This window comes from Canis aureus, chromosome 3 (assembly GCF_053574225.1).
Source record: "Canis aureus isolate CA01 chromosome 3, VMU_Caureus_v.1.0, whole genome shotgun sequence".
In the NCBI taxonomy this organism is placed as follows: Eukaryota; Metazoa; Chordata; class Mammalia; order Carnivora; family Canidae; genus Canis; species Canis aureus.
The window spans coordinates 70441964-70450024 of NC_135613.1; the positions used below are offsets into that span (position 1 = coordinate 70441964).

Here is an 8061-nt window from a genome sequence, read left to right on the forward strand (position 1 = left end):
GATAGAATAGGTATTAATTCTTCTTTAAATGTTTGGTAGAATTCCCCTGGGAAGCCATCTGGCCCTAGACTCTTGATTGTTGGGAGATTTCTGATTACTGTGTCAATTTCCTTGCTGGTTATGGGTTTGTGCAGGTTTTCTATTTCTTCCTGTTTTAGTTTTGGTAATTTTTAAGTTTTTAGGAATGCATCCATTTCTTCTAGATTGCATAATTTGTGGGCATATAGTTTCTCATAATACGTTTTAAAAATTGTTTGTATTTCCTTGGTGTTAATTATGATCTCTTTCATTCATGATTTTATTAATTTGAGTCTCTTTTCTTTTTCATAAGTCTAGCTAGGGTCTTATCTATATTATTCTTTCAGAAAACCAGTTGATCTATTGGTTGATCTGTTAGACATCTCTATTTCATTGAGTTCTGATCTAATCTTTATTATTTCTCTTCTCCTGCTGGGTTTAAGCTTTATTTGCTGTTCTTTATCCAGCTCCTTTAGGTGTAAGGGTAGCTTGTGTATTTGAGATTTTTCTAATTTTTTAAGAGAGACTTGTATTGAAATGTACTTCCCTCAGGATCATCTTTGTTGCATCCCAAAGGTTTTGGGTAGTTGTGCTTTCATTTTCATTAGTTCTCATGAATCTTTTTAATTTTCCTCTAGTTTCCTGGTTGACCCATTCAATTTTTAGTAGGATGCTCTTTAACCTCTAAGTATTTGAGTTCCTTCCAAATTTCCTCTTGTGATTGAGTTCTAGTTTCAAAGCATTGTGGTCTGAAATTATGCAGGGGATAATCCCAAACTTTTGGTGTCAGTTGAGACCTGATTTATGATCCAGTATATGGTCTATTCTGGAGAAAGTTCCATGTTCAGTTGAGAAGAATGTATATTATGTTGTATTAGGATGGCGTGTTCTGTATATATCTGTGAAGTCCATCTGTCCCAGTGTGTCATTCAGAGCCCTTGTTTCTTTTATTTATTTATTTTTAAATATTTTATTTATTCATGAGAGACACACAGAGAGAGGCAGAGACATTAGCAGAGGGAGAAGCAGGCTCCTTGCAGGGAGCTTGTTGTGGGACTCGATCCCTGCACCCAGGATTGAGCCAAAGGCAGACGCTCAACCACTGAGCCACCAGGCATCCTGAAAGCTCTTGATAGAAATTCTAATTGGAGCTATAGGGATAGTACCATTTGATCTTCTTCTTAGAAGATTTGTCCCTTGCTGAAAGTGGAATGTTGAAGTTTCCTACTATTAATGTATTATTATATATGTGTTTTTCTACTTAGGTTATTAATTGGTTGGTATAATTGGCTGCTCCCACATTAGGGACATACATATTAATAATTGTTAGATATTCTTGTTGGATAGGCCCTGTAAGTATGATATCGTATCCCTATTCATCTCTTACTACAGTCTTTGGTTTAAAATCTAATTTATCTGATATGAGGATTGCTACCCCAGCTTTCTTTTGAGGTCCATATGCATGGTAAATAGTTCTCCACTCCCTCATTTTCAGTCTAAAGGTGTTTTTAGGTCTAAAATGAGTCTCTTGTAGACAGCATATGGATGGGTCTTGATTTTTAATCCTGTCTGATATCTTGTGTCTTTTGACTGGAGCATTTAGCCCATTCACATTCAGAATAACTACTGAAAGATATGAATTCAGTGCCATTGTATTACCTGTATATTTCCTTTTTCTGCAGATTGTCTCTGTTTATTTGGGCTCCATATTTGCTTACAGGATCCCCCCTTAATATTTCTTGCAGGGGTGGCTTGGTGGTCACATATTCTTTTAGTTTCTGTCTATCCTGGAAGCTCTTTATCTCTCCTTCCATTCTGAAAGACAGCCTTGCTGGATAAAGTATTCTCGGCTGCAAGTTTTTCTCATTTAGTACCTTGAATGTACCATGCCAGCCCTTTCTGGCCTGCCTGGTCTATGTGGATAGGTCTGCTGTTAATTAATATTTCTCCCACTGTATGTTTGGAATCTCTTGTCTTGAGCTGCTTTCAGGATTTTCTCTTTATCTGTAAATTTGCAAGCTTCATTATTATATGTCAGTGTGTTGATCTGCTTTTGTTGATTTTGGGAAGGATCTTCTCTATCTCTTGGATATGAATGCCTGTTTCCTTCCCCAGATTAGGAAAGTTCTCAGCTATTATTTGCTCAAATATACTTTGTGGACCTCTCTCTCCATGCCCTCAAGAATTCCAATAATATGGATTTTATTTTTCCCCCCAAACTATCACTTATTTCTCAGAAACTCTCCTCATTGGCTTAGTTGTTTTTCTCTTTTCCTTAGCTTCCTTCCTTTCTATCAACTTGTCTTCTATGTCATTCACTTTTCTGCCTAATTTACCCTAGCTATTAGAGCATCCAGTTTAGACTGCATCTCAAAGTATTTTTAATTTTGCCCTGATTAGATCTCATTTCTGCACTAAGAGATTCTCTAGAATCTTTTATGCTTTTTTCAAGCCCAACTAGTAACTTTATAATTGTAATCCTAAACTCCAACATTTTGCTTAAATTCATATCCATTAGATCTGTGGCGGAGAATGTTATACCTCTGGCTCTTTTTTTTTTTTTTTTTTTGGTGATTTTTTCTTCTTTTTTTTCTTTGTATAACCACACCTAACTGGCTTGTTTTATTGGAGAAGGACATGTGGAGTTAACAATGTTAGGAGGACAGTTGGGACCTGAGGTTGGGAAGAACAGCCCCCGCCTCCTCATACATGCCCACTGCCCCAAATAAAAAATAACCAACTATAGGAGAGCAGCTGAGACAGTGACTGAGGTTGGGGAAGGGAACAGAAGGCAGCAGGGGCAACAGAAGAGACCATACGTGTGCTGGGAGGGCCGAGAGGCAGCGGCGGTGGGAGTGACATGAGTAGGAGTCTCTGTGTCTTCCACATAGTCTATATAAATATATAGAGAGAAGCTGTTCACTTTCCCCTGCTCTCCCTTCTGCTCTGCGCTGCTTGCCGCAGCCCCAGCTCCTCTTTCTACATGAGGGTGAAGGGAAGTGGACGATGAGCAAGTCATCACCAAATTGCAATCAGACCCATATCCATCAGCTTCTGGATCTTCTGTGCTATTACAGGATTCTTTTAGTGTTCGCCGAGCGCCTGAGAGTCCTTCTGCATCTGCTCCAAGATGAGCTGCATGGCTGGGTCACCCATTATCCGCTGTACCTCAGGGTCAGCCATGGCCTGTCACTTCACATCGTTGGGGCTATTGTGGAGGTTGTACTGGACCATCATACAGCGCAGGTAACCGTCTGCCACCTCCTTACAGTTGGAGTCCAGATCTAATGCCTTCTGGTAGACATCCGTGGCTTTCGTGTAGTCCTTCATCACCTCCAGGGCAGCTGCTTTCCAGTGTACCCCTTGATGAAGGCTGGCTCTAGCTGGATACATTCCTCAACAGTCCTTGAGTGCCAGCTGAAACTCCAGGAGTTTGGTGTAGCAGGCAGCTTGATTCCTGTACAATTTGGCATCTTTTGGGTTCTATTTGATGGCTTCTGTATAATGCTTCATGGCCTGGGGATAGTCCCCTTTCTAAAAACATTCATTGCCTTTGTTCTTCCCCCCGCAAAGCCAGATCCAGGTTTATGTAAGCCAGCCGCTCTTGCTCCCTCAGAATTTTCTCCGCCTGTTGGCATTTCTTGAGCACATCAGGGTCCGGTGCTCTGCCAAAGACTTGTTATAGAAATGGATGGCATTCTTGTACTTTTCTTCCTTGAAGTAGGAGTTGCCAATTCGAGCATAGACTTTGGCAATCTGTTGATAGTCTTCTCGGTTTTCCCAACCCACTTCAATGGCCTTCTCACAAAGCTCCTGGCATTTACTGTAGTCACCCTTCTCGAAGTACACGGCTGCTTGATTGGTCATGTAAGTCAAGTTGGTGGGGTCCAGGTCCTTGGCTCTGTCATAGTGCTTCAAGGCTGTGTCAAAATCTTTCTTCTTGTAGGCTTCGTTCCCCAGCTCTTTCTCTTTCAGAGCCTGCTTCTTATTCTCTGGAAGATCTTCCATTGGCTCTGGCTTGGTATCCTTCTTGGGAGGTGGAGGCGGGGGAGGTGTTGCAACTTCCTCCTCCCACCCCAGTAAGACGCTGAGAGTAGTCATGACCCGGGGATCTTGCAGTTTCATGCCCAAGTCAGATGGCTTGTTTCCTAGTTGCTCTATCAGCTCCTGGTAGGTAGGATCAGTGAGCAGCATCCTTGTCCAGGGATCACTCTCCAATTTCTGGTACGGATTGGGCATGTTGAAAGGGTTCATGAATTTCTGTTCTGTCAACCTGGCCCCCTATTCTGTAAGCCCTCTTTGAGCTGAGGATTATTTGCTTCATGTTTTAAATCCTCTTCGTAGGTTCACTTGGCTTCTTCAAATCGGTTTAAGAACTCAAGGGCCACAGCCTTCCTCGAATAGCCCTTGCCCCAGCCGGGCTTTAAGTCCACAGTTTAGCAGCCATCCTCGTAAGCCTTCTGGTAGTCCCCTTTCTTGGCTAGGCTGTGGAGCGATTGCTGTAGAGCATGTGGTTCTGGGGATCTAACGGCCTCAGAGTAGCACTGCAGCACATCATCGCTGTTGCCCACATTCAGGGTGGCCTTATAGCCCTTCTCTTTCAGCTCATTTATCTGCTCCATAGCCTGGCCCAGAACCCCGTTGAATAGACTCCCTTCGCTCCATGTTCCCAACCCTGAATTCTTCTTTCTAATCATTTTGTCCAATGCAGAATGGCTGTACCAGTGAGCAGGGTCAAAAAAATCAACCATGACCCAAGCAAAATATATGCTAGACAATTCTGAAGAGGCCAGGAATCAGAAAATAAAAGAAAAAATACAAAGACAAACAAACATAAAAAGAGAAGCGTAAAAAGAGGGGAAAAGAAAGGGTAAGTGAGAAGATAATCTCAAAGAGTGGACAAAATAGGGTGATCCACTTGGTACTGAGTGTATTTTGGTTGGTGTGTTAGAAGATACTGGATTCCAAAATTATATATATAAAATATATATATATATATATATAATTGAATACAGAGAAAGGAAGCCAAAAATGAATATATCTATAACTGTAAAATATGAAAGTTAAAAAAGATTTAAAAATGAAGAGTTGGTAAAATAAGAAACTAGTTGAGGCAGGGAAAGAAGATAAAAATATTGGACAATTTTAACCTGAAAGATAAATGAATAATAAGAGAAAAACTTGATTTCTAGATACTTCTTTCCTCCAGTTTTGGAGTTTTCCAGTGCTGTTTGGTCAGTAAACTTACTGTTCACCTGTTCTTCCAGCTGGTCTTCTGGCCAGGGGTGGGGGTGGGGGGTTGGGGGGTTGGGGGGTTCTTTGCTGATTCTCAGTTATGTCTGTGCCTGGGTGGAGTTGCATTGCCCCTTGCCAGGAAGCCGGACTCAGTGTAAACTCTTTGCTGTTTGAGGTTTTTGTTCCATGAAGGCTTTCTGTGCCTCTTGAAAAAAGCAGTCAGTTTTCTATTTGTAGAGATCCAACCATTCTTTCTTTACATCTCAGGTTGAATTCATATGTGTTCAGGATGGTTTGATAGTTATCTAGCTAAATTCAGGGGACCATATGAAACAAGGACCCCCCCACTCTTCCATTTTTGCCTGTCTCCCATGTTTTCATTTTCTTTAGGTAAATACCCAGCAGTGGAATTATTGGATATGTGATTCCTATTTTTAATTTTTGAAGAACTTCCGTACTGTTTTGTATAGTAGATGGACAAATTTACATTCTCACCAAAGGTACATGAAGGTCCTTTTTTCTCCACATCCTTGTCAACACTTATTTCTTATCTTTTTGATACTAAGCATTCTGATGGGTGTGAGATGGTATCTCATTGTGTTTTTGATTTGTATTTCCCTGATAATTAGTGAGATTGAGCATCTTTTCATGTCAGTTGGCCATCTGTATGTCTTTGGAAAAGCTCTCTCTCTCTCTGTCCATTGTGCTCAGAAAAGATATTTGACATCACTTGAGTCTTCTTAAATTTATTGAGGTTTGTTTGTGGCCCATGTGATGTATACTGGAGAATGCTTCATGTGTACTTGAAAAGAATGTGTATTCTGCTGTTTCTGAGTGAAATGTTTTATGTGTGTATATTTGTTAAGTTTATCTGGTCTAATGTGTTGTTTAAAGCTAGTGTTTTCTTATTAGTTTTCTATGTGGATAATCTATTCATTGATGTCAGTTGGGTGTTAAAGTTTCCTACTATTATTGTATTAATGTCAATTTCTCTCTTTATGTCTGTTAATATTTTATTTATGTATTTAGGTGCTCCTGTGTTGAGTGCATAGGCATTTACAATTGTTAAACCCCCTTGTTAGATTGATCCCTTTTTATCATTATGCAATGTCCTTTTTCTTGCTACAGTCTTTCTTTTAAAGTCTATATAGTCTATTATAAGTATTACTACCCTAGACTTTTTAAAATTTTGTTTCCATTTGCATGAAATTTCTTCTTCCCATGCCTTCATTTTTGGTCCATGTATTCTTTAAGTCTGAAGTGAGTCTCTTGTAGACAGTGTATAAATGGATCTTTTTTTTTATTATTCTCTTTTATCCATTTGGCCACCCTATCCCTTTTGATTGGAACATTCAGACCATAAAGTCATTATTCATAGGTATGTACTTAGTGCCATCCTGTTTTCTGGTTGCTTTTGCAATTTTTCTTGGTTTCTTTTTCTTTTGCTCTGTTTCTTTGTAATAGATAACTTTATTTAGTGTTATGCTTGGAATCCTTTCTATTATTTTTCTATATCTATTATAGGATTTGGTTCGTGGTTACCATGAGGCTTATATATAATATTTTTCATATATACCATTCTATATTAAGTTTATGGTCACTTAAATTTGAACACATAGTAAAAGAACATTTTTATTTCCCTTCCATGTTTTATGTATATTTTGTAATATTTATATTTTTGAGTACACTAATTTTTAGATATAATTAATTTTACTTCTGTCTCTTAACCTTCATACTAACTTTACAAGTGATTGATCTACTACCTTTACTGTATGTTTGCTTTTACTCATGAAAATTTTTTTAAAGATTTTATTTATTTATTCATGAGAGACACAGAGAGAGAGAGAGGCAGAAACACAGGCAGAAGGAGAAGCAGGCTCCATGCAGGGAGTCCAATGTGGGACTCAATCCCGGGTCTCCAGGATCAGGCCCTGAACTGAAGGTACGCGCTAAACCACTGAGCCACCTGGGCTGCCCTACTCATGAAATTTTTAAAAATAATTTTTTTCACTTTTAATTATGCCATTTTCCCCCTTGAAAAAGCCCCTTAACATTTCTTTTAAATTTGGTTTAGTGGTGATGAATTTCTCTTTTACTTGTCTAAGAAACTCTCTCTCCTTCAATTCTATATGACAATCTTATTGGCAGAATATTCTTTATTATGGGTTTTTCTCTTCAGCACTTTGATATATCATGCCATTGTCTTCTGGCCTGCACAGTTTCTTCTGAAAAATCTGCTGACAGTCTTATGGGATTTTTTTTTTAAACCATGTCCATTTTTTCTTTTGTCATTAAAGATAATTATTGTTTTACTCTGATACTTTTCAAGGAGATTCATGGAAAGGACTCTAACAAGTACAGAGCTTTGATAACTTTCCAATCATACCATTGAACTGAGTAAGAATTTACAGAACTCTAATTGTGAAGCTGAAGGCTTTACACAACTGCTAACAAAAGGTCAAGATCATCATGAATTAAATATGTGGAACTGAATATATTCATGAAGATAATTGTAGTTTTGTATGACTTTTTCTTTCAAACATTTGCTGGTTTGAAAATAAAATAATTTATTTTAAAATAAATAACATCTTATTTTTCCAGATTTAAGGATGCCTTTTCATCTTTTCTCTTAAGCTATCTATGATTTACAGTAATTTGGGAAATTATACCTTTGTGAACAAAATGAAACAATTATTGTCTCTTTCCACTTATCTCCTCCAGAATTCAGAAACTCTTAAAGAGTAGTCTTATTTTCATGGTGATATAGTTATTTGCATAAGTTCAATGAAAATATGTTCTTCCTATAGC

General features: G+C 38.4%; 1 pseudogene; it reads right to left on the reverse strand.

The window, feature by feature from the left end:
• Positions 1–2812: 2812 nt before the first annotated feature.
• Positions 2813–4640, reverse strand: LOC144305601 (stress-induced-phosphoprotein 1 pseudogene; annotated as a pseudogene).
• Positions 4641–8061: the final 3421 nt, after the last annotated feature.